A 27,733-nucleotide genomic window follows, 5' to 3' on the forward strand; every position below is an offset into this window, starting at 1 on the left:
ACTGAGAAATACAACATTGCCAGGAACACGCAGCACGCTTAAACACAATAAACGAATGAGTACACGCTACCGGTCTCTCTACCAATTTTAATCTTCCAGTTTTATACCTGTCACACACAGAATGAGAGAACATTTCTACAGATGAGAAGACTGTGATTAAATAGCAGTAAGAGCTAGAAGAATCTTGTGGCTAATTATGACTTTTTTTTTTTTGGTTAGAAAGATTGAAAGAAGAAAAACTAAGGGAAATGATTCAGTTTTTACATCATGCCAGTGTTTTTTATGAAAACAAACTCTGCCAATATTAATGCAAGTTACTCACGGTAGAAAAAAAGTACATAAGATCCGATTTTTGTTCCTTTCTCACAGGCAGATTTCTACACATTTTCCTCTTACACAATTTTGTACGTCAAAGGGCAACGAAAAGTCCAGAGGTAATCTAATCAAATGCCAGCAGGTTTCAGAAGTACTTCTGTGCTCTATCAATGCAATAGTAGCTCCAAGCCAGCGAACTTTCAAGAGCCCTTACTATGTCTGTGCAGTGTGAATACTAGTGCCTATGGCCCAACAGACAGGGGGAGGGGAAGTCAGATATAGTGGATCCTGATGTAAGCCGAGGGTCCCTGTTTCAATATCTAAATTTTATTTGAAATAGCAAAAACACAAGTAGCATTAGGAAATCTTGTTTCTCTTACTGCTGCTTAAAAAGGAAAAGTAGTTAATACAATGTTTTACTTAGCTACTGAACAAAGATCAGGTTTTTATTTTTTAAAAAATATTATTATTGTCCTTTATATTCACTACTTCTGTTTTACTGCCTCAGAACATATATGCACTTAATGTCAATCAGAAAAAAAACCCAACCCAATTTGTAAGTGTCAAGTGTCATACATCTATTGCTGCAACACCTACTGTAATGGAAACCAGACCAGCCACGCTTACCCCGTGTTTCTCAATTACCTAGCAGGCTGGTGTGAAACTCTCTCTCCTAATCTTGTAACATAAGGGCAAGCAAATATTTGGTGAAAGGGTAAGAGCTGTTTGTGTGCCCCAAAGGCAGAAAGCATAAAAGGTCAAGGCAAGATTCCACAACTGAAAACTGTTGACTAAGAATACACTGAATGGGGAAAGTATTTCCTCAAGACCCACCTCTGTTACTTTTGCCTCATTACATTCTATCCAGAATCCGCTCTGTAAATACCCGAGGCTCATCCACTCCAACGCTCCCTCGCTCACAAGCCCGTACACAGTCTGTACTGGTTATGCTGTGATCTGATCAAAGCCTAGGGCACGCAAGGCTTCAAGTCAAGCCAAGTTGTGCTACAGTACCGTGAACGCTAGCAGTCGCTGTAACTAACGGCAACTCAGCTGTGTCAACGCTTTGCTGTGGTAAAGGAGGTAAGCGAGAGGCATCCTTCTGTGTCATTGGCATTTTAGGTAACGAACATGGCAAGGATCGGCGGCTTGGGCAGACAGTATTTCAGGAGAGGATGGAAAAGGAGAAAATCCGCAACTGAAAAATACTGGTATTACCTCAAAACTCCTCCAACATCTACAAAACATACCTGGACTGAAGGGCACAATAATTAAAAAGGGAAATGCATATTCTATACTAATAAAAAAGAAAGTATTTCAGCCTAATCCCCTCAACATATACCTCAGTTTCTTCAGGCATTATGGCAAAAGTTGCTCCTACTCCAATGTTTCAACAGCGGAGATACGCGATTGTACTGTTTCCACCCAACTTCTTAAAACGAGCGCATGAAAAGACAAGCGGCATGATCAAGGACAAATTTTAGAGGCTCTGTGGCAGTGGAAGTTCTCCAGCAAAAGCTATGTAAACCGTCAAGTAAAAATTGATAATCTCCTCCTTCCCTTGCCTAACACAAAATGGATTGACTGGCTAGTTCTGTGTTTAGCTACACAATCATTCTGCAAGGGAAAGGCTGTGACTTCCATAGCTCTGATGATCCAGTTACTGAGATTTAAGTTATCATCATCTTTCAGTTTTCTGCTTCTTTCCCAGGAGTAAACTACTCTGCAAAAATACAAAAGTGGCGGCCTCTCCTAAGATTGCTGAATTATACAGTCTAGAAGTCCAAATCAGTTTCAGACGCACAAATAAAAAGCCCTATTTGCCACATCTTCCGTAACATTTTTCTTGCCTGCAAAAGCTGTCCTTGAGAAATCTGATACCTGAAATCGAATAATCCCAATACATACAATTTATACTAAAACCAGTTTCATACATTACAAAAAAGGTTTGTTGCTTGCTTCCCCACAGGAAAATCATGCCTCCTTTGAGTCCAGACTTGGTAAGTTAAAGAGTGTTGAAAACATTATCTTATTTTAGACAACTTCAAATAAATTCCAAAGCCTGTTATTGCACCTGTTGTTTTAGGGCTTATTACAACAGAAGCTCTTTGCATTCACCTGTACTGTACCAGTTTGAAACTACAGGCTGGAGGATCAATTGCCCTCTTTATCTTTGTTTTATTTTTAAGCATTACAAATGAAGCAGGTTAAATAAAAAGAATAATAAAAATTACTGAACATCCCGACTATTCTGTATAGATCTGTATCATGGACTGTTTGTTCAGTCTCTACCATAATACGTAACTACAAAGCAGCATTTAAGCCTATTTTTTTATAACCAGATAATGTTTAAAATTTTCATTTTTAAGGGTGATTCTAACTTGAAAATGAGATTGAAGATACCAATTACAGGCCAAAAAAAGACAGTTCCGCTAGAAAAGGGAGAAGTAAAACAACGCAAAAGCACAAGTGAGACTTTAGACTCCATTTTTTCTGTCTGAAATACAGGCATCTGAAGGGTGGCACACTGTTCTGTGGTGTTCTAAGCCGAGCAGTTTTAATTCACGTTGAAAGGGACTAGTAACACTCACGCTAGTTACTACTTTCGTTTAACTTCTTAAACCATGGCACCATTTCATCTCACTCAGCAGTGAATGAAGAGATAGCTGTTTTTGTAACAGAAAAGTTAAGAACTCTGTTTTCCCTGCATTTTCAGGGGGCAATAAAAGTAAATAACGAAGGTACAGTCTTCTACAGTCTTCAAAGCCCGGTGTAGTATTCTTGTTCTGTAATATTAAGAAACTTGCGATGGGGGTACCACAGGTAAAAGTACGAATATAACTTGTGTAACTAACATTTTGCCTCTAACTGCTAGGTCCTTTCCTGGGTCTATTGAACATTCATTTTTATCTATATTCAACTTATTGTCAGTATTAGAAACATACGCATGGACAGCAGGTTGTTTAACAGTTAGGGTGCTCACCTCCCCTCTCCTGTTATTACCCTATGCTTATGAGAATCATTTCAACAACATCCATTCACAACGTAAGGAAATTAAGGCATCAGGTGCTTTTTATTTTGCAAGTGAAGATGAAGGAGTACAGGAAATAATCTCCCCAGGTAGAAGCTTTTTAAAATTTACCCAGAGACAATGTATTTATGCCTATGCCTGTTGGATACAGCTGCTTCACTGGTTCCTGGAATATACGCTTTCAAGTTCAGCCTCTGATCGAGTCATGGCATTAGGGTTGGACAAATGTTAATGATGTTTTACCAAACAAGGAAAAAAAATTCATTAATGACATTACCCTAGCTGCACAGATTAAATATTAACACTTATTTCCTGGCCTCAAATCTGGTACATTACCAAACATCTGTACAGCATGACCTAGGAGGAATTGTACGTACTCTTGTGCTGACGCATTAGAAATCCTTAAAAGTAAAATGGTGTTTCCCAACGTAAAATAAAATTGCAACATGAATCTATTACTACATAAGAACAGAAGTTAGGAGAAAGTAAACACTGAATTATTCTTCTTTAAGTAGGATTCAGCTAATAGATTTGTCTGACCAAAGCCTAGTAACATGAACACAGGGAAGCCAGTCATTAAAAGCTACTTCTTTTATTTATAAGTTTCCTGAAATCTAGCAGCATTGCTCTCTAATAAACTTTTCGTGGAAGGAGCAACTCAAACAGTAAAATGTTAAAGTGCATGGACACAAGTCCAGCCTTGGCAGGCAAACAGGCAGCGTAATGACAGAGATCATCATAATCCCTCTTAATGCCCTATTGAGAAAGTCCGGTAATACTCACCTCCGGCGTTCTGCCGAAATCCAGACACGACAATGGACTACAACAGTTTCTCCCTTTTACTGTAGTTACTCTGACAGTTTATGCACTTCTTTTTAAATGTCTTGCCAACAGCAGCTGTTGTATAATTTCACAGACTAAAGTTCTAAATATAATTCTGTATTATTTCAGAAAACCTGTCTCCAGCTTTCATTCTGACAAGAAATTCTTCCACCAATTTTATATTTACCTTTATTGCTTTTCAAAAACTCCATCATCTCTCATCAGTGGCATTAGCTTGCTTCCTTCTCAGACACTGGTCATAATTTAGGTAGTAAAATTAATTATACACTTAAAAAAAGGAGGTGGGGGAAGTAAATGGTCCTCCTCGTATCCTGCATTAACTGTCTTTTGCCTACCAAAAAGTGTACTGGGGGCTGGGGAGGGATTTTTCTAAAGTTCTTAGAGGTTTTTTCAAAATTCTGTGGGAACAGTCAACAAGAGAAGCACCACAGCTGGGAAATACACTTTCCCTTTTCTCTTAGTGGTTTACATCCAAATGCAAATTCCTCCCTTTTTTGTGACTAAGCAAAAAGAATTAGGCTTTCTTATTCCCAATTTGAAGAAATACTCTCCTTGCAATGTTCTAATATACTGATGACTGAGTGCACTTAACGAATACAAGTTTAAGAGAACTGTTCCCACCCATGGTCATCTGAGAGGGCAGCCCTTGAGATTTCAGGCATGAATCATCTCTCTTTTTCATTTTCATTGTGTAACTAGTTAAGCTGCAGAGGAAAACGTTACGAGCACCAATAAAAATTAGGAGCAAGCATATCTGAGTCTTTTGCACGGTCACAGTATTTTCCAGTGCAAAAGCGATGATGTCTTTTGTATGTTTAAGGAACTGAATTTTATGGTGGTCTTAATGCAAAATTTTAGCACAGTCCATTGCCTGGTTCATGGTGAACCTGTCCTATCACTTTCTAGCCAAACATACCCAGATTCATTTTTAGATAGATACCATCCCTAGATCCACACTTGGAATTCCCAGATGAAGATCTAAGACAGGACTTCTTAGTGCTACTTTTTGCTCACTTTAAACTTTTTGTGAGTGAACTTGTTTTCTGCAACTTTCACGTGCTTTATGATAGACTAAGATATCTTCAGGGTACATTTCTCTTAATAACATTATTTGGCAACTCAAGTATTAATTTCTATATGAAAGATCTGGAAGTATAGGCCTGGGATGAGTTGTACATGGATAATAAAACAATGCAGCGTATACCAATTTAGTCGCCGTTGGGGATTTTACCCATCAGCAAAGGACATAATACTGGTGATGGCATTTTCTACCAGGGAAGGCAATCTTACTGACTTACTGTGTCATAACAGTTCTTTGATATTTATCTGCACTTCAAAGAGGAAGCGATATGACCAAGCAAATTTCAGTACATTTTCTCCTACAAGGCAAAGTGCACATTCCAGTTTTTAGATTTAAGGGCTCTACACACTATCCTGTTCAACCTTCTGAGCAGTGTAACATCACCAAAACGGGAAAACAATGCAAAAGTAGTCCGAACATAAATAGTCATACTGAGACAGGAGAACAAGGTAGAAACTATCAGAATTCTTAGAGAAAAGCTTTTTAAAATTGAGTAAAAAAAGACCTCTGAGACAGTTTTAAACAGGTTTTGAACTTTACTACCCCCTAATACACGTGCAGGCACATTTATCACGCTTCTTATTTACAGACACCAACATGCTGTTTGGGGTGTAGAGTTTCAGAGGCAGGCAGCTTTTGATGCTCCTAGTCCAAAATATCCAAGTAGCTTTTGCAAAACAGCAGAGGACATACTTACAGGGTTGGGTCACAATATCACGTGCTCAAAGCCTGGGCTGGAAGCACAGAACAAGCCAACTCTGGCCAAGGAGGTGGCGTAACCGTATTATCACAATTGTACCTGCGCTAATACGTCCTACCCGTCAGCAACACGTACTAGCACAGGACAGCTGTGCACTAGCACAGCCACAGAGCTTCCAGAAAGGAATTTGTTCAAGCCCCGCCAGCTCAAAAGACATAAAAAAAGTGTGCGTGACTATCTGCAGCAAACCACCCAGCTAAAACTCAAGTGGCTTGATGGCATGACTTGACATTTAGGTAACTAGATCACCTTTACTATGAATAAAGCAGGAGTCACAGTAGCAACTGCAGAAGTAAGAAACTGTACAGACTAGACTAAACAGACAAAGTGGTCTCAGACTTAACAAATTTTGAAGGAAGCATGAAGAGGAAACTGACTCTGTTGACCATTCTTTCAAATTATTTTTAGGAACTATTTTGCTCTGAAAAAGGGACAGAAAAAAATCCTTAGTATGGCACAACAGCAATTTATGGTTAGTAATTAAAAAATCTATATATTTAATTTGTTACCAAATGCAGAGATGCTCAAAAAGCTAACATTGTCAGGAAATGTTTAATTTTCAACCTAAAAATACAGAGTCCCCATTCCAAGCCTATCAGTATTAGGACTGATCATTATAGTGATGGTAGGACAAAGCTCCCTGTTGGAAGGTTTTCGTAAGGGTTATTTAAGTGCCCACTCCCTAGTTATTGTCAATCTTACCGCTCACCAGCACACAAAAAACCAAGTCACCCTTTACCTTTAATGCAACTGCAGTTCAAATGTTGCTAGGGAGGCCTAGGGAGACAGGTCATTAAATTCACGAAAAAAATCTAAAGAAAAAAATTAAATAGTGAAAACTCCAGGCGTCTCTTAGGTTATAAACATATCTAAATAGACCGTTCAATCCAACGTTTTCCTGGATTGGTAATATGAGCTTTGTCAGCTGTTTGTTGCCAGTACCATTTGTACAATTGCAAAATACTACCTGCTACTTCAAAACACGCAACCGGCTAATGACATACTTTACAGGTCAGGGGATACCACTAGAAATTCATTACGTTATCATTCTCAAGTGCTATATTTTCACCTATATTCTATGTTCTGAGTGCGCTCAGATGTTTGAATGATGTAACATGCGGCCAAACACTGTGCCTGACAAAAAGTTTTAAAATTTACTCTTGGTTAAAACCAGCTTTATGACATTAGACTGCTTTTAATAGCCTCAACTTTAAAGCTCCAGCAACCCAGCATTCAAAGCTTACCATTCTTAAAGATTAATCTACTTATGGCTATGCAAGTTACAGAAATATTTTTCATCGTAATATGTAACAAATTTATTAAACTGTTTTGTCTGTTTGAGGAACACCGATGAGTTACCTTAGAGGAACAGCCAACAGCAACTTTATCCACCATGGCCTTCCAGAGAATAAGATCGCACACTCCCCCTTACATTTGCATCCAATGTCTGGGCACAGACCATGACTCAGAGGTAGGAAAAACAAGTGTTAAAACAGTTGGTGCAGTCCTAAAATCCATACTTTAGGTATAAAGTAGTATTTGCATACACACAAGCTGTACGTATCGTATTTTCATGCATATACTCCAGAATTTCTGACCCAACTGCAGCGAAAATGACCTGTATATTCAGGAAGCATAGTGAGGGTCTCCCCAAAGCCCTGCTCCTCCTTCCATCAACCCTCCTGCCTCTGCTCGCTCATCTCTTTCTCTGCACTGCAGTTCAGACTCATTTGGTCCAGGTTAAACGAGGATTATTTTCCAAACAACAGTAACTTTTTAAGTGGGTGTAGGTTGTACCTGAATAACTGCGGTATTTTTACATTGGGGAATGGGGGGAGAAAGACCACAAGGCTGGTCACCACCTCATAGTTTGCATTAGGTAATGTGATTTGAAAGGAGTCTTACACTTATTTCTGACCATTCTGTGTATGCTATTCTCATTCATCGGACCATCTTTGAGCATTCAAATAACCTGAACTCAGCTCAAGGCTAGAACAAGTTTTTATCTTCAGTTATGTTAGACTAAAATTGCCAGACTTCTTAGCACGCTCTCTTTTTCAGCCGAGTTTTACGGAACTGTAACATACACTGCGTAGGTATTGTTATTTAAAGGCGTGCAAGAAAAATATGCCCAAAAGACCAAGCTTGGGTGAAATGCAGAAATACCTATACAGCTCCCCTCGTATGAACTTGAACAGCAAGGATAACGTATAATCCATGAACAAGCCAGACCGAGGACTGACAACCCCAGAATGGCAAAAAGTAGCGTGCTCATACAAGCAGGACGCTCTCATGGTTTTCTAAGGCATCATCTTGCTCTGATCCCCATTCCAACTCTCACTTTCTCACCCTGCTTTGCGTTGAAGAACAGCAAGCTTAGTTTTACCTTCCAGTTGTTCCTCTTCCCTGTGGTGATGGATTTCATAATGAAAGCACTTTTGACCAAGTTGTTTGAACAGAGGAGCTCATAAAAATGCAAAACTATTTGCATGCTTATGAAATAAACAGAGAAACCATTTTCATAATGAAAATTAAACAAGTCTATCTAACAGGCACAAAACCAAGGCTATCTTAAATTCAGTATTAAATTATACTATGTAAACAGACAGTATGAATCAGCTGTACATACAGCTGTCTTCATGGAAAGTAATGTGCAAAATGACAAACTAGTGGGCTACTATGGACAGACAGAAACTACACCATCCTCATGTCCTGCTTCTGCATCTGGTGCAAAAAAGGCCATAGGCACCACAAACCAGCACCTCTCTCTTGCTTCTTTTTCATTTTTCCTTTCTATTGCTATATTACTTTGTCATTATTTGACATTACCACTAGCTGCAGATTTACTGCCTCAACTCTATGTAACATTCAAAGATATGGAAAAAATGTTGTAAAACACCTTTCCTATATAGTATTGTGATATTTTTAGTATGTATGTTTTCATTGTGGAAAAAAAAACCCAACCAAACCAAAACCTGCCACTCTAAGAACAGAAAAGAGGTTAGTACTTAAAACAAATTTTAAGATATAACACAGCTCAAGCAAATTACTTTATTGACATAACGTGACCCCAGTGTAATGGAGACTCCAACAGGGAAGTGAAAACAGTGCACCAAGCCTGCTGGTTCCCTACCAGAGCCTTCAAGTGTAGGTTCATGGCAGCCAAGTCAATCCAGATCTGGACTGTGGTGATCTCACACCGACTGCTCCCTTGGGCTGCAAATTTTGCAGGCAGCCAATTATGCATAACTTTTAAGTTGAGCCAGTTGTCTGACGTAGCTCCCTATTCAGTCATGCAAGGAAGGAAGCGGTAACCTTGGTTTAGTCCCACTGACACGGAATTACTTGCACCTTTACAACGCAGCTTTGTAAGCACTTTTAACAGCATAAAATGGAGCTACAAGCACTAAACAAGTAGTCTCCACCTATTTTTTGCTGTCCCAGTCTGTCCTGTCCCTCTTGCCAGGAACCAGAATGAGCGAGTGCAGGCTGCAGCTTTTGCAAGCTTAGTGTGTTCATGGAAGCGCAGTATTAGAGAGAAGAGGGGGGGGGGAAAAAAAGGGAGGGGGTTTGTGGTAACCAGAAGCTGGAACATGATAACCAACCTACTTTTATCTTTATTGAAAGGCAAAACAACCCCAAACCTCATTCCCAAACACTGAAGTATCTTGTTAAAAATTTATTACTTTTATATATCCCCGAAGAATTTTAATATGCATAATTTATTTATTGAAGGTCAGGAGTAAGTAATCTTAATGTGAAGTGGCTGTATGGTACAGGAAACAGCAGCTGACCACCAAGGGGACAGTTTAAGCTACGAAACAAATGCCCTCAGCCATGTATTTTGCTTCGAGCCAATATTCAGCATGCAGTAATATTCGGTTTCTAGCTCCTCAGACTTAACTAGCATATTTGAGGGAGCAGCATTTCATAGGCTGCTCAACTCCTCTAGCTTCTAAGACAAAACATTTGCTGAGAGTGACTCACTGTGTATTCTACTTATCATGTACTTGAAGTGAACTGAACATAGCATGATCTTTTAAAAAATGATTGCATGTGTAACTACTAGAAAGGAAACAACAAAGCACTGGCCAATTGCTTAGGCCGCATGAAGTGTTTCAGTAAATCTGACCAGTTATATCAATTTGCCTTTTTTTCTCCTTCAGCAAGACACTTGCAGCAGACTCTTATCAGCAAGCATCGCAATCCAGGCTCCTTGTGATCTCACCACCAGCTTCACTCAACCCTGCCAACCCAACAGGACACCGATGGCAGCGCTCATGTAAATGTGTTCAGCTCTGTGTGCCACCTGCCATAAATAGGTGCAGAATTGTGACCTGAACATGGTGTGAAGTTAGAGCAAATGTTTTGTAGTATCTCGTCAGACAGCGAGTGCTCTTTGTATCTCACTGAGAAACAAACAGTGCAGAGCACTAGATGAACACTCATTATTTGCAGTCTAATGTTTCTCTGAACACAGCTTCCTTAGTAGAGTTTTTGGTTCAAGTTGTAGGGGTGGTCCTAGTGTACAGAAACACACATAATAAAATTCACAAAACAGTAACTTATTTAAAAATATCAAACCAGACTTGTAGCCAGATGAGCAATCATTATATGAATACAAAAATAAATGATCTTTTATTTTGGGAAAGGTCTTATTTTAGCACATATTTTTGTATATGAAGCTTGCTATTGACCCAAGTAAGCTGGACTTGGAATGAGCAACTCAGTTGCTCTGTTTCCCAAAGCACAGCACACCTTTAGCTTTCCCTTTAAAAGGGCCAGCGAGATGCTGACTTCAGTTTCAGGCTCATCAGTACGTGATCCTGAACCAAGGAGCACAGTTCATATGTTTTAGCAGAGTGGTCGATACAAAAAATTTGAGGACAGGAGCCAACAGGTGTGTCCACTTGATGCTGTGGAGGGTAGGCATAGGGTCGAACGAAGAACAGTGGGCTCTCTCCCTCTCTGTGAGGCACAGCATCAGCCCCTCCAGCCATACTGGGGCCCTCGCGGTTCCGCAGCAAGAAACCGGCATGTTGGAACATAATCATAGGAAAAGCTATCAGATATAGCAACACGGCAGTGTTTCTGTCTGTAAAAGCATTTGTGCAACGGAGGGACAGTAAGAATTTGCTTGCACTAGCAGACTGTTGAAAAAAACCAAACCCAAGTGTTAAGTCTGCTCTTACTGTGATACGTAACAAAGATTTTCTGGCAGCCATGGAAGAAGTGCCTTAGGGAACATGTGTGCTCTGCAGACACCATTTCTTTCTTTTACAATAAACTGAATTGGGAAATACAAAACACTTAACTACTGACACTGAAGAGAATTTCTCTTTGTGGTATCACATACTTAATATTGTAATTTATTCAGTTCCTCTCTGTGCTAGTATTTTTTTCTACTTCTATGAGCAGGATTTGTACAAACAAAACCCTTAAACCGGCTTACAGGTCACTTACCAAGGAGGACAGTTAATTATTTTATGGGCTACTCTCCATTTCTGACACTGGAGCTGAGCACAAGGTGTATAAGGGGTGTAACAGTTACAGAAGTGCAAAGGGTGCGGGTGGGCAGAGGCACAGCTGAAAATACAACTGTTTGGGAACTGGAGGAGACACGTTAAGAAACAAGCAGCAGCTCTTGCATGCTTTTGTTTTGAGCTGCGTTGTTTAAGGGTCCAGAATTTCAGCACGGAAATGAAGGTGTTTTGGAGGGCTCGGTCCCCGATCACCCCGACGGCAGCAGCCCAGCGATGTCAAACAGCACGCTGGCGCGCGCAGGTGGGCACCGCTGCTCACGGAGCCCGGCCCTGCACACACCGTATGCCTGTGGGCTGCTGTGCAACAACGTTCAGTAAGAACCTCAGCTAGAGGGACTATTACTACCCAAGTTGCTGTTGTGAAGCTACGCAGCAAACACACAAACAAGCAGTTTCATAAACTAGACACCTAACTGCAGTAACTACAGTTGAAACCGAGTAATTGCACAGAGAGGGCAGCCTCAGTTGAGATGCGGTTCAGAATGCACATCTTGTATCTTAGGATGTTACATCTGTCCTTTCACGTTGCTTGAATGTACTGTTGTGTCTCCTAGAATGTAAGTGACATTTATTAAGCATTATTTACATTTAAAATGCTACACAGGTAAAGCACTTGCCTAAGTAGAACAAGGATCAGAGTACACTGTACTACTTTCACTTTAAAATGGGTTGCACAGTATCATGAAATAGCTAAAAAAGCCACAAAACCAGGTCTGCTGTACAGATCTAACAAGTAATTTTGCAAAACATAACCATTAGCTAGATGTTAAAAAAATTTTACATGTTGGCCATGCTTACACTAGAACAAAAGCACAATGATGTAGGCTAAACAGGTCATTAACAGATATTTTTAAAAATAAATTATACATTTATTATATATTTAAACAATTTTTTAAAGAAATCCTCTGAAGGCAAGCGCTTCTGTAACTGCCTTGGTGTTACTCACAATCTTATTTTCTCTAGTAAGGGAAGCTTAAACAGAATACCACCTCAGAGTTATTAAAATAATAATTTAAAAGTCTCTTTAATTAGTACAGTTTTTAAAAGTACACGTACCGGAATGTAATGTGCTATTTTAAGTCTGTCCTTGTCATGTCAACTTGTTTCTAATTTCACAGGCTTTCAAGCATACCTAGATATTTTTAATTGATATATACATTAATATTCTAACTGCCATTATACACCTATGCTATAAAACACTCCCAGTTACCAGCGTGTGGAAATACAGGTATCTTCCCTGCACACTAACGGAAGTGATGAGCAAAAACGGTAAGATGAGCTGCAGCGTCGTCACAGTTTGAAGTAAAACAGATGTGCGTGCAGGTATTCTGCCCTGGTTTTTGACACTTAACAGCTGAGAGACCAATGAATTTATAGTAAGAATTTTAAAAAATATAAATATATTGCCTAATATGCAAGTTACAAGTATGCTTTTAGAAAAAGAAGCTCAACTGATGAAGCAGTACCATACTCTAGGGAGTCAATAGTCACATCAATATACACTGAAGGAGATACTAGTTCATTAGTTTTGTCCTCACTGAACAACAGTGGTAGTCAAGTATAGCAGATTTACAAGTCTCAGATTTAAAGTGATAACCAAGGATCCACTTTGGATCACTTCAAATCCGAGACGCTTAAATCTGTGATAATTGGTGGATCACTTTATCTCTACCTTGGAGATAAAGATATCTCACCTTGAAGCCCAGTGAACTCCCAGCTGCACAATATCCATCGATTTGGCATTAACTGTACTTCAAAAAAAACATGCAAAATGTAAATACGGGGGGGGGGGAATTGTTTTCTCCCTATCTAGGATTCCTTACAAAACACTGAGGTGAAAAGCACTCTTTGATTTCTATGGAAAGCCCAAGTGCTTAGCTCTATCTGAAGCAAAGAAAATGGGAAACAATTCCTCATGTCTACACTGCTATTAATCCAAAAGCAAAGCAAATAAAATAAATGCTGACTTTTGACGCGGCAGCATTAGCTCTGACCTCACTTCCATCATAAGCAACTCACATACACGAACTTTAAAAATCACCCACTACACAAACTGAAATTCTGGCAACATGTTGGCTAAAGGAAAACTTTTCCCAGCCCATGCCCAATCACCCTTCCTTACTTGTTCTGCTCCTCCATTTCCCAAGGCTGCCTGTGCTATTTATTTCCTTACTGAAAAACGACTCAAAGTGCCCTCTGAGTTTTCTACTATATTTGGGATAATCTTAAAATGTAAAATAACTCTCCAGCCAATTGTACCACCATGCCTTGCTCACACACACTCATCTCCAACCTCTGCAGAAGATCAAGTTCAAGCCAGCGCCAAGTTTAGTCCTGACTAAAAAGCTACTATGAGCTATGGCCTGAAAAGGAGAAAGGCTTCCTATCTAGGACACCAACAGCACAAGGAACTTCCACCCCCACCACTCATTCCTAACCTCTGTATCATGCACTTGGCCAGGTAAATAATGTTATGCACATCTGGCACAATATTAAAGCAATATCTTCGTTATAAGTACACTTTGCACGAAGTGTTAGGAAGCAACTGATAGCCCTAAGAAGTAGGGCAGGGAAAGCAGATCTACTGTAATTTAAGTTCTGTCCAATTATTTTTGTTGATCTTGGCCAAGTGGCTCAATGTGGATCACACTTGGTACCTACTGCAGAAGAGAAAACTGAAAACACATCTCCTAGGCAACTCTGGCGAGTGGCCAGAAGTCTCCCTCTTTGCAAGCTCAAGTCTTCTTCTATACAGCATCTTTTAGGTCACATTCATATAAACCAAGCAAAGACTTCTTGTAGTTCCAGCGTTAATCCGGCATGAAGGCAAAGTCCTCCCCGTCCACCACTCAGCCCACCAACAGCGATCTGTGAGAAAGGGCCTGGGCGCTGGCAGGCTTCACGTCCACCACAGATCATTACAGAAACCCGTCACTCCACTTCCAGCGCGATACAAGTTACCCTACGAGCCACAGGAGACTAGTGCTCTGTTCAGCTTTCATTTTTATGTGCCCATCTACTGAGTTCAAGGTTTTGAGGAAATATGCAGTTACTAAGAATGTCAGCAGATTATAGACATTCCTAACTTCCCTCCCCACCTCCAACACAAAAAAACAAGGAAGCAAAAGAAAAGCAACCATAAAGTATTAATAATTCCTATCCACTGTAAAGCACAGCTCTACTAGCATGGGAGAAATACTCTTTTAAGCTTTCCCTTGGGCCCTTCCATACAGCTAGCCTACTCCACTAAGCACCTTCCAAGTGGAAACATGACAGAGAGTGATCCCAGGTAACTCTGAAAAAAGAGGAACACCAAAGCAGTCACTGCCTAGCTGCTGTAGAAAGCAGAAAAACTAAACAGTCTGGCCAACTTCTGAGATGTGCCTTCCACAGAAAGGGTGGAAGACATTGCACCATCAAAATAACGACCTACTGTAGGAACAAACGGAACAAAACTGTAAGTCTTGTTTCTCAGGAAATTGCTTTCCTCCTTCTGTGAAACTTCCTTCTCTCCTTAGAAAGTAAGTGTCCTGAAGCACAGTGACCACATGCTCGGTTGCATATACAATGACGATCTCCCTTAATTATCAATTCCAATTCTTTTTTAGTTTCAGTAATTCCTTATTAAGAACAGTATTCCTATAAACCAGCACTCATTTGTCACGTTAACTACCTAACTATTTATTCATCATTAACTTCAATAGATTTTGCAAATTTACTTGGCTTCAGCTACTGTTTAGTATTTCATTTGGGTATTAACTTCATTTAAAACAGCATAATAGGCTGCATCTATTTTACCAGAAACATATCTTAATGTCACTTGGAATATATTTGTATCTAATACAAATACAAGAGGAGATTCTATAGTTTTTAAAAAGGGTTGAAAAGTAATCCTCACATTAGAAGGTGGTGTCATCCACTGAACACCGGCCATTTATTATGCTGGAAATTTATAGCTGCTGATAAATTTTAGATGATTCAATCAGCAGACAGGGGGTGACACTGTCACTTGTTTGCACAGTATGCGTTACAGACAGTGTGAAAGGTAATACGTGAGTAAGGTTTGCAGGAGATGCAAATAGCCAAATAATTAACACATCATGAAAACCTTAAAACAGTGGGGTTCTTGGGGGAGGAAGTTGTCTTTCTAAATGCAACAAAACAGTCTTTCTGTAACTGTGGAACGCTGCTAATTCTGTCTCTTTTGGGGAAAGAAGAGATTGGTTTAGGGATTTGTTTAAAATATAAGATTTTCACATCTTAGAAAAAAAAATCCCTGCTTTAATTGTTGCAGGTAGTCTGAGATGACAATTCCCAAAGATTCAAACAGTAGAACTTAATTAAAAGAGAAAAGACATATGTTTCTCATTCCTATTTGTAGCTTTAATTGCTAATTTTTGCACTCTGAAATGGCAAGGCTATAAATACAAGTTTGTCTATAACAGTAAGTGATGAAGTGTGTCATATTCATATTTTTATGCTACGACAGTCCGAGATGAAAAGAGCAACAAAGTAAGGACAGATATTATCTTTAACCTGGCAGTCATCTTTTACAACCATCAAGGACAACAGCTGTCCATTTATTTTATCTGAAACAATCTTTAATTTACACCAAATTTCTCCGTAACCTCCATCTGCATTTATTGAGTATCCGCATTGGGGGGAAAAAATAAATATGAAACAATTATGTTAAAAAAAAAACAAGGGGGTTATATCACAGAACAGTTCAAAAGGTGCCGTAATTATTTCCTTAAATCATTAGGTACAAGAGCAGCACCAGAGAAGTGGCCCAGTGCCCTTGGCCCACCTGCGTCCAGGCTCCGCCGGGGCAGGGGAGGTGAGCAGCGCACGTACACGCGCTTTGCAAATAAGCTTCAAAAATCCACAAAATGCACAAAGCTATTTTAGAACTGGCCCCCCAAAGTGAAACTTATCTCAGAGGAACAGGACAACAAAGATCCTCAACCCGCTTCTTGCTTTAACAGCTGCTTTAAATGACGCGAAATAGAAAAACATGCCCCGCGCGTAGGGCTGAGCGATGAATCACGCTTTCCTGGGTTTCTGCGCGTGCTACATCAGCATCAGACCATATCCTGAGCCCAACCTCCTTTTCTGCATCTCGAAGGAGGGGCGGGGGGCTCCGAGGGAGGAGGGGCCGCTGGAGAGGTGCCGGGCAGGCCCACGAAACCCGCCGGAGCCCCCCGCAAAGCCGAGCCGGGCGGCGGGAGATGCTGCTAGCGCCCACCGAGGGGCCGAGCAGCCGCCTCTGCCCATCGCTCCGCGGTCCCCCCGCCGGCCGAGAGCCCCGGCGCCGAGCCCCGGGGGCTGCGGGGAGCGGGTTGCGGGAGGGTGCTCCGGCGGGCGCGAGCGGGGGAGACGCCCCGGGGCACGTTTATTTTCGGTCACCAGCCCGGCTCCTCCCTGACTCCGCACCTCCAGGCAGCCTCTCCAGTGCCCGCCACCTGCTCCGGGGCCCGGCCCCCCGGGAGCCATCCCCGCCGCTCCCGGCAGCGACCTGACCCCACGTAACCCCCGCTCCTTCCCTCAGCCGACCCACCCGCCTCCGCCCAGGCGGGCACCGGGCGTGGTCCCACCCCCGGCGGGGGCAGAGGACGGCCCGGGGAGGCGGGGGGGGGGAGCGTCAGCCCCGCTCCCTCCGCCGGGCACGGGGCGACCCTGCCGCCCCGCACCTCATCCCGCACGCTGCCGAGGGGCAGCGAGGGGAACCTGACCTGACCTGTCTCCCGCTCCGCTCCCCGCGACCCTCCCGGGGCCGTTATACCGCGCACTCACCTCGCCCGGTCCCGGCGCTACCGGCGGAGAAAACAGGGACAGCAGCTCCACCGGCTGCTAAAATGGCTGAGGGCGCCGGGGGAGGGAGGGAGGGAGGGCGGGCCGGGGCGGGGCGGGGGAGCGGGGGCGGGGCGAGCCCCCGCGCTGACAGCCCCGCCGGCCAATCCTCCCGCCGCCGCCGCGCTGACGCGCCGCCGCGGAGGAGGAAGGGGCGGGGGCGGGACCGGGGCGAGGCCGCCGCTGGAGCTGGGGTCTCCGGGCGGGAGTGATGGGAGGCGGTGGGGACCGGGACCCCGGCAGTGTCCATCGCCGCCGTGCTCAGCCGGGCGGGAGACACGCGTCTCAGGGTGTCACCCCTCCTCAGGGGGTCGCAGCTTGAAGGAATCATAGAATCATTAAAGTTGGAAAAGACCCCTGGGATCATCAAGTCCAACCACCAACCCAACGCCCCCAGGCCTCCTGAACCATGTCCCCATGGTGCCACGTCCACATGGTTTTTTGAACCTCCGCGGGGATGGTGACTCCCCCACCGCTCTGGGCAGCGTGTTTCAATGTCTGATTGCTCTTTCAGTAAAGACATTTTTCCTACTATCCAATCTAAACCTTGAGGCACAACTTGAGGCTGTTTCCTCTCGTCCTGTCGCTGGTGCCTTGGGAGCAGAGACCAACCCCCCCCTCACTCCAGCCCCTCTCAGGCAGCTGCAGAGAGCGAGAAGGGCTCCCCTCAGCCCCCTCTTCTCCAGGCTAAACCCCCCCAGCTCCCTCAGCCGCCCCCCAGCACACTTGTGCTCCAGACCCTGCCCCAGCCCCGCTGCCCTTCTCTGGACACGCTGCAGCACCTCAAGGCCCTTCTTGTCCCGAGGGGCCCAAACCTGAGCCCAGCATTTGAGGTGGGGCCTCACCAGTGCCGAGCACAGGGGCCCCATCCCTGCCCTGCTCCTGCTGGCCACACCAGTGCTTACACAAGCCCGGGTGCTGGTGGCCTTCACGGCCACCTGGGCACACTGCTGGCTCCTGTTCAGACACTGTCATCCAGCAGCTCCAGGGAGGAGGGGGATGTCACGGGAAACCAGGCTGCGAACATCATTTAGGCAGAGCCCTGTCACCCTACTGTACTGTACTGCTGTCCCGGTTGTCTCGTGAGGCTTCCAAAAGCTCTGGGACAGTCGGACCTACGGGCACAGAGCGAGAACCACTTCAAGCAGCAGCCCCAGCCTCCCAAAGTGCAGGCAGTCACCCTGCTCTTGTTAGGAGGCTTAAACTGGAAGCAGTAACCCCACCAGTCCAAATCTCTCACACTGGACTTGACACTAGCACACAGGTTTGTTGCCTGGTTTTTCCTCCTGATGGTCTGGAGACCACCGAGCTGAGTTGAAGGCCTTTGTGTTCTTCATCCAAACACCAGAAATGAGTCTCAGCAGCAGTGCTGACGGGAGCAACTGGGATTACTCACAGTGCAGCTCAAAAAGCCGGAGGCCACAAATATCCCTGTGATTCACACAAGAGCGTGCCAGATGGTTTCACATGTTTTGGAGTCCGAGGCTTCTTTAGAAGAGAACTAGCACAAAATTACTGACTTTTGTAAGTCACACAGCCAGTTCTTAACGGCGTGTAAAGGAAGAGGAAACGTTCTGTGCTCCATCTCTGCTGAGCAGAAGTCCAACACAATCCTCCCCCACCCCATATGGAGTGGGACGGGGTGTGAAAAAAGCAAAATTACAAAACAAGCCAAAGCTGTATTTGGTAACAACAGTTTGTTCCTATAAAAGACAATACCTTGCAGGAGGCTAAAATTTTTGGCAACAACTGAATATGCAATGCGGATATTATATTTAATAGTTCTCAGAGAAGCAAAAAGCACATCACTTCCTTAGATGGAGGCTGAACTGAATCACTGTGTGGTTTTTGCTCTGCTTGGGCTATGTGAATTTTAGGGCAGTCCATTATTACTCTCACTTTGTTCTAATTTGTTTCAACCCCCATTGTTTTGCTTAATGTCAAATCATCACTAATGAGAGGGTCTGGACCGTGCAAGATGCCCAAAGGCACATCTGTTCTATGCAGACTAAATATTTTTTGATCTAACCTCCCTGTATTTAGGAAAGGTTAGGCAAACAAACTTGCTACAATTTTTTTCCCACCTAGAACACTGACACATTAGCCTACATTCTAAATCTTTCTCATAAACAGTAAATGGATAAGAGAATATATCTGTAATTTCTTCCAGCTATTTTATACTTCCTATAGTCTTGTGTTTTGAATTAACTGAGTTTGGATTTACCATGATGTACCCTGCTAGTGGGTAAGGAAGCATGTCCTGTGCGTAAGCCTGCTAGAGCCCTGGAGTGGCCAGTGGGTGCGAGCAGTGGCCGAGTTAGCACAATATGCTGTTTCCAACATTGGCTGGTTGTCTCCTGGGAAGGTAACGAATTCTGCAGCTCAGAGACTTTTAGCTAAAAGTAGTCTGTTTCTGCTCTTGATAGACAAATCAATGGAAGAAATATCCAATTGCTTTCTTAATCCATACAGGCTTCTGGCCTCTACAGCTTGATGTAGTTCCACAGTTTAACTTCATGCTGTGTAAAAATCACTTCTGTAGGTTTTGAGCCTTCTGTCTGGTATTTCCATCTGATGTCCCTTGGCTTCTGTGTTAATTAACTGTGAATTATCATTCTGCCTTAACTGCCTCTGTGCCACTCCTCGTTTTATAGATTTGTATCACAGATTCCTTGCGCTACTACCTCATTCATCTCTCTTCCGACTCTAATGTTTTCCAGGAGCAGTTTCGTAGTACCTCAAACAAATTTAAGTTGGAGCTTCCATCTCTCTACGTCAGACTTCACGTTCTTGCTCCCACCTGGATTTCAAGCGCTCCAGGTTGTGTACTCCTACTGAGTGCAACTCTTCCCTCACCCTCTTCCTTCGTGCCCTCCCTATTGGAAACCTCCTCATCAACCTCTTCTTGGCCCTGGACAAGCCGGCCTTGCGTGCCATAGCAAGAAGCTCAATGGGGAATCCTGGTGCGTGCGGGGGGTTGTCCACTCACGTCCCCAAGCTGAGCAGTACTGAATGACATCCAGGTTCAGCGGTGGTGTTGGGGTGCTCAACAAAATGCTGGTTGTTTCAGAATTATGAACACCATCTAAGTCAAATTAATTATTTCAGCAGAGTTGGAAACAAATTTTGGTTAATTACAATCTAGGAAAAAATATAACCTGCCAGGTTGTGCTTACAATAATGAGTCCTAAACTTAAACTTATTACAGAGAGGGCATCCAAGTGAACAGTCAAATGTACCTTGTTCTGTGGAGGCTTTAGAAACAGCACTGCAGGAAGCCTTTCCTGTAGCTACAGGTATGTAAATGCCTAACAATTTACTGCTGTAGCAGTTGCTCTTTAATTTGTCATAAGAAATAGTTATGTTTAAACTAGTTCTTTGAAAGCTTTCAAACATTCTTTTTGGAAAGCAAAGCAGGAAGAGATCTATTTGCTCTCTGTAGACCAAGCTATGGTCAACTCGCAATGCCCTGGGAATAAGTGGAATACTTCCAAAGGTTTCAAAACAGGTAGCTAAGAAAAGCAAGCGTGTTGTCAGAAGCTTACATTCATTACAAGAACTCAGAAACACCTTTGCAAACATTTTGGGAGTCCACAAGAATAATTAAAACTGCCTTTATACAACAGTGTGTCACACTATCTTTAAAACCAAATCTGACTGAAAGGCTTCTTGTTTTCTCTCATGTTGGAACTGCTTTGTATCTTTCTAGTAAGAAAAAAGCAGCAATGATCTCTGTGGAACGCGATGGGTGTAACAGAACTCCCCAGACAGTTCTGTACTAATGCTAATTTTCATCCTTATCACTGAGGTCAAAAAGAAGCAAGAGAAAGGTATGTTGAGGAGAGACTAAAGCCAGTCTAGGAGGTCTCTTTTTTCACCCACGATTCCGGGCAAGCTCGGAAATAGTCAACAGCTTCTCACCTCATTCCTGATATCAGCAAAGGGATTGCATAATGTTAGCGCTTCTAATCTAAGTAGTAAATCAATATTTGGAGACTTCTGGGTTGTTTATTTATACTAGGAGCAGTGACTGGTGAAATAAACTATTTCATTGATGTAATCCTGTTTCCTCACAGAATGTACAGTTAGAATCAAAACAACAGAAAACAAATTTGGTACAGAAACTTTGCCATTTTGTAGCAGGCACTCTCCAGCATAATTTCGTTTCAGGCTGGTAAAGTCTTAATGTGGTCCTTTTGCCTTTATTTTTTTAATTGTATTTCTGCTACTTCACCGTGAACTTAGAGCACCTCATGAAAAAAAACCACCTGCAGCATCTTCAACCTCCACATTAACTCCGCTTGTCAGGAGTAACTTACTTGTGTTCACTCTAGATCTTTTTAAACTAACAACTCTCTTGTTGTGTTTTAAAAGAAAACACAACAAAACCAACATAGCAGTCACCCATACACATTTGGTGACACAAAGGATTATTGCTCTCTCCAAAGAAGTGCATTTCAAGGAGGAATTTCAAATAGGGGGAAATTGAGGGATGGCCTATTGACGAAAGGGCAGTGTTTTAAGACAAGGGGCCTACTGCCAGACGTATGAATTGTTGTGCTCTTTGATGCTTTTTGTTCAGACTAGTTCTATTCCCCTCTTACTCTTATACATGAAACCAGATTGGAAAATTATCTGCAAATCTGTTTATAACACTTGCCATAAAATAACCAATTTCTATATTTTACATAAAGAATAATAAAAAGAATCTATATCACATCTAGTATCTGCAGCCAAATGCTGGGCCTTTTGGCGAAGGAGCGGGGGAAGGCAGAGACAAAGTTTGATAGGTCTTCAGAACTAAACCCCTTTCATCAGTTCTGATCTACACAGATACGACTTCTCATTGTGAGTCATGTGGAAGAACATACAGAAACTTGCAAGCGTTGAACATATACTTGCATTACGTAATTAAATCTTTGTTTTAAGCCATATTCCATGCATGAAACAGAAGCATGTACCTTCTTGCAGGCATAACATCTGTATTCTGTAAAAACATCACATGCATTACCTCCTCAGATCTGTGCAGAGTTTAGAGCTACTGTCTTTTCCAGAGGCAATGCTTAACTTTCTGCCTGCTTAGGCAGCAAGCGAGACAACTTATTGTAGTATCACCCAGATACCTATTATGCCCGACAACACCTAAATATCTGCAGCATTTCAGAGACTGTGATATACTCAATTAATCAGATACAGGGGGCTGCACTAGGTATCAATATGTACAGCCCAGTAGGCTTCAAGATACCATAGCTATGAGAGCACATAAAGTCATGGTTTTGTGCTTGGGTTTTGATTCTTTCATGGGAGTGGCACCTAGGTATTTGATGACCTTGGGTCAAATCAGCCCTTCACAGACAGCACCATTGACATCGGTGGGTTTGCACACTACATGAAGTCAAAGGAGAATGCAGTTTCAGTGTTGTCTTATTGTACAGCTTGTGACAAAACTGAAAACCCCATCAGGAGCAGAGCTTTAGAGTAGTCGATCCTAAATAGGATGCTATAGGGACATGGAATTCCTGGCTGGAGAATATACATTTTAGGAAAGGAAAGCAGTATTGACAGAGATATTTCTGATCTATATGACAATAAATCTAGGGAAAGATTTGGCACTCTAAATTTAACTTTGTTGGTGCAAACTGTTACACATCTTATTAGTAGAACATATGCAGCTGTGCAATAATTATTTTGCTGTATAAAAATGTACCTAAAAATTATTTTCTGGACTTTAGAGGGAACTTTGAACAGTCATTACAAGGAGGACTTCAAGTTCTTACATAATGAAATATGCTCTACAGCTGCACAGAGACATTAAAAAAAATGCTATAAAAATGAAATGTTTTCTTATTTTTTCACAAGATCCAGTCTAAAGTGCATAACCACAGTTAGCAATGGCCACAACAGGCCAGGCTTACTATAAAGAGCCTGTTAGATTAGGATAGATTATGGCTAAAAATATTGGTAAATAATTGTCCTTTTCGGGTCTATTCCACATTCTTCTCATCTGGATCTCTTGAGTCTTACAATTTCCTTTAAGGGAATCATAACGTTTTAAACACTACAGTGTCCTAATTCAGTATGAAACTGTCTGGGCAATTCATTTGAGCAAAGACTAAAATTCAGCGAGGACTTTGACCTCAATGGTTTTTCAATTTCCATATGCCATGGCAGAAGTTTGTCTTGACAGAAACAGCAAGGCCAACCTCCTAATCAATAGTTTTTTCCACAATTACATTTTTTATTTAGAACCTAGAGAGCAAAAAAAGACTTGTTCACCTTAACTTCGTTCCAATTTGTCATCTGAGCTCAACTTTTATAAAAATACGATGCTCGATTTAAAAAAAAAGACAAGTCCTAATGGTGTTTGTCTGTGGGCCGCCCGCCACTTCAGGCACTTTTTCAAAGAATATGTAACAGGCAAGTACAAGTAATATCCTCTGTCGTACCCCCATACAAATTGTTCTCGCAGGGAGCTGTTGCATCTGCACATATTCCTCTGAATTTGTAATGTGAGAAGTAATGTTGGCAAGATTACAATGACTCAACTTACTGCTTATCTGTTTGCAGTCATTCCTGTAAGTTTTGGAAGCAAATATACGTCAGTAGATTTGCATGAAGGACAGACATAATCTTATGTCCAAAACATGTTTTGGTGCTTGAAGGAATACTTACTTGTTTTAGAATAACTGGCTTCCTACGTAACAATGTAACTATTAGACAAAGGTTAAATTATGTGTTTCTTTTTTTATTGATGCTTCATTTCTTAAAGCAAAAACCATAAATCAACTCATAGTCCTTAACACTGACAGACTATGAGCTCCTCTATATACTTCTTCATGTAAAATCACACCTAAGAGTAATTTCTGAAAATAATTTGGTGATAAATTGGCAATCTACTCAGGCAAGTCTTATACAATCTTGTTATTGTGAACTCCCTTGTGTGATTTTATTTTTTAAACAAACTATAAATGACTCTTGGAACATCTATTTCTGTGATTATATATCCCTATAAGAATCGGTACAAACTGATCCTGCTTTCATCAGATAGACCTTTTGTTTCAGAGATTGCTGTGCCCAGAAGGTAAAATTGCGGAGTCACAACATAAAACTTCCGCCCAAGGACAGAAGTATTATATATGCTTTAAAGCAACTTGCAGTCTGAAAATATTCTACACATCCTGTCTAAATTACAGCAAGCTGCCAGTCTGCCCTGACATGCTCCAGCAGTTCTGCTTCAGCTTGTTCCTGAACTTGTAAGAGAGTCCTTACAAGACAGTCTTGCAGCTTCCATCCTTTCTGTCATGATTTACAAGATGGAGTACCTGTAAGAATCTCATTTATCCAGCTTGTCAAAATGTCAGGACTTTGCTGGGATTCAAATTATATTATTTTCATTCTGTCTTTGCAGCAAAACTTCCAGTCACATCTTGTTTTTTCTAGCACAGCCTCGTTCTTCAGATGCTGACTGATCACTGCATTGTTTCCCATCAGTCCAGCAGAATCGCCTCCATAGCACCATTGAAAAAAGAACACGAATTCCAGGAGAAGAGACTTTTAAAATGTCATTTACAGACATTTTGCAGTAGTGGTACAGACGCGCCTCTGCAGTTTTGCATATTATGCTGAACAATGTAATGTGTGTGATTTTTTTTTCTTGGTCACCTTTTTCAGACCCTTTAGAAGTCACCTAGAAAACACTCCCCTTATGCACTTTTATCTCTCCCATCCAGATACGTCTACACAGGCTCTTGCTTCCATGGACAAAGATTCCAGAGTAACAAGTTCCTACATTCTTAGTAGTGTTTTTCAGTCAACAAGTCAACATTTCCCTTGCATAGTAGCCTCATTGTCAAAATCTTTGGGTCTAAATTGATCTGTTTCCATTCATAAACATTTGCGGTACACAAAATACCTAATTGTAAAAAACCCAGAAATGACATGCAAAGATGAAAACTACATCTTAACACAGTGTCTTTCAAAAAGATATTTGAATTCTTACCTTAAAAAGTACTCCTGGTGCGATCACGGATTTGACTCGGCGCTCAGATCTGTAAAGTAAAAGCACTTTTAATGAAGAGTCCAGGTGAACTTCAGCCTTTAACACTGTGGTGAAGTTAACACCACTGTGACTGTTTCCAATGTTTCCACTCGTGACGTTGACTTCCTTTTTGCCATTAAAACAGAAGAGAATTCTACTTACACAATCAGTTTGTCATATCAGTAGTTGCTACCTACTTGTATTTGTTCCCCGGGCTTCCCAGCCAAAGCCATGACAACACGTTAACGTCATACATGCAAGAAATATTAACAGAATATGCTTCATATGCACAATACTTCTAATGACTATGCTTTCATTTCTGTCAGTAGTTCTACTACGAGTTGATTCCTGGAGTCAATTATTTTATTTATTCACGAAATTATTATTTGCACTACACGTGCAAATTGTTTGCAGAAATACTTGTTGTTGCACAGTAGTTCTAGAAGAAGTAAATGAAACCTAGTTCTGAATATTCGCAGCCGCTGGAGCAGGGCTGGGGAATGGTGCATTCTGAGGTGTTCTCTGCTCCTGCTGGTCTTGTTCTCAGAACCCAAAACTGCCCGAAAGTAGACACCATCACATTATCAGTAACGATATCTGGCTCCAAAGGCCAGCACAGATATCAGTATTACACACAGCTGACAAATACCACGGTAACAGTTTCTTTCTGTTCAGATGAGTAGTATCACTTACAGACCTATTTTCTTACTGGACAATGATCGTTAAGAAAGATGATGCTGGGGGAGTTTCAGCTTTAGCCCATGTTGCCTAGATCATTTAACTTCATTAATATACAACAGAAGCATCTTCAAATAAAAGACTTGTAGGAGTTTGAGAAAATTAGGACGTAGTGCAAAAATAGGCAGGGTAACAACAGGTCCATTATATTCACTAGACAAACATCCTGAGCAATTCCATCTCTTACTAAGTTTTTGAATATTATTTTCATGACTTCTTCCAACTTTATCACTGGACCTAAAAGGAGATGTTACTCTTCAGAAACTTTGCCCTGCTGATGTCCTGATCAACAAGGCTACAGACAGCACTATGGCTATTTTAGCTTTAAGCGTTGTTGATCAGTGTTTACAGTAACACCCTTCAGGAGGAAAGTCAGGAGTGGCGTAAGTCTTAGTTTAGGACAATGGAGCACAGCGGTGGTAGCACCTTCCCTCGTCACAGTTTAAGTATCAGTTCTGCCTGCAGAGGTTGTTCAGCGAGCTCTGAAAATCTTAAGTGCAGAGTATGCAGCAGATTAGGTGCTAGTTCTCAGAATTTAAAGGCTAGCATAAAACAAAGTAGATATATTTCTAAGACATGATTTCACACTAGATTTATGTATGTTATGGTAAGCTCTGAATTTGCAAAATACAAGCTACATCTGTTTTGGGCTGGTGTAGTAAGTTCATTCCTTCTTATGAGCAAATTTCTCATATGAAAAAGTAAATTCTATAATTTGGAGACTCACAAAATAATTTCACCATTTCCCCTTTTTATCTCTGTGGTCTATCAGAGTTTGGTTTATATCTGAACACACACCCTTATAAAGTCATTTACTCTGACTGTTTCTTTTCTTTATGAATCCAGCCTGCAATCTGCTTCCATTGAACTTAACTGCAAACTTCCAGAGCTGTTGCAGGGATCGTGTTTTGCATCCACGTTCACCAAAGCAGACCTGGCTGGCTGGGAGAAGGGGCAGACTATTCCCCCAGACATCCCACAAGCTTTGCAATGCTTTTTGTGCAGCTGGAGTGCAAACAGTTGATTTTAAATGTTACAGAAGTGTTAAATCACCTTAAGCAGAAAGCTTGCACTGGCAATTCATCAGGAAAGACCATGATTCAGCAGTCAGATCCAGACCAGGGCTCTTCCTGTGCAGGACAAAAGATGTCACATTGACCCATGACAGAAGAAACTACTTGTTTATGCTAATGCAATTCCAGCATCCCTGGGTTTTGTTTGTTTGGTTTTCAATGAACTCCAGAAAAAGCAAGCATTAGCTAGAAATCAAGGGTAAAGGGGAAAAAGAAAAGGAAGTCCACCAAGGTCTTTTAGATTAGAAACCTTCAAATATAAATAAAGGAACAGCACAGGTCTATGCTCCTGTCCCATGAAAGCACCATGAAACAGGTCTGAGCCCATGGCCATCCACAGCACATCTGTACTCTCAAGGGACTTGCACCTGGACTACTAAGAGTGAGTAAATATGAACGTCAAATCACTAGAGTCTGTTTTCAGATACGTTAATGGGAAATTTTTCAGAAAGCGGTACCTG

The 27,733-nt window shown here is 41.8% G+C and overlaps 1 protein-coding gene across 5 annotated transcripts in view; it reads right to left on the reverse strand.

The window, feature by feature from the left end:
* Positions 1-27,330, reverse strand: part of ACSL4 (acyl-CoA synthetase long chain family member 4) — a 49,690-nt gene extending 22,360 nt beyond the window's left edge. For 2 of the 5 annotated variants that reach the window (XM_075107230.1, XM_075107229.1), the window contains exons 1-2: positions 27,253-27,330; positions 25,423-25,471 (exon numbers count right to left, since the gene is read on the reverse strand). The gene's annotated coding sequence lies outside the window, so the exon portion shown is untranslated. Of the gene's footprint in view, positions 1-17,366; positions 17,474-25,422; positions 25,472-27,252 lie in introns of those variants that run through there. The other 3 variants (XM_075107225.1, XM_075107227.1, XM_075107228.1) reach the window with 3 other exon arrangements.
* Between the last annotated feature and the right edge of the window lie 403 nt (positions 27,331-27,733).

This window comes from Phalacrocorax aristotelis, chromosome 11 (genome assembly GCF_949628215.1).
Source record: "Phalacrocorax aristotelis chromosome 11, bGulAri2.1, whole genome shotgun sequence".
Classification (NCBI taxonomy): Eukaryota; Metazoa; Chordata; class Aves; order Suliformes; family Phalacrocoracidae; genus Phalacrocorax; species Phalacrocorax aristotelis.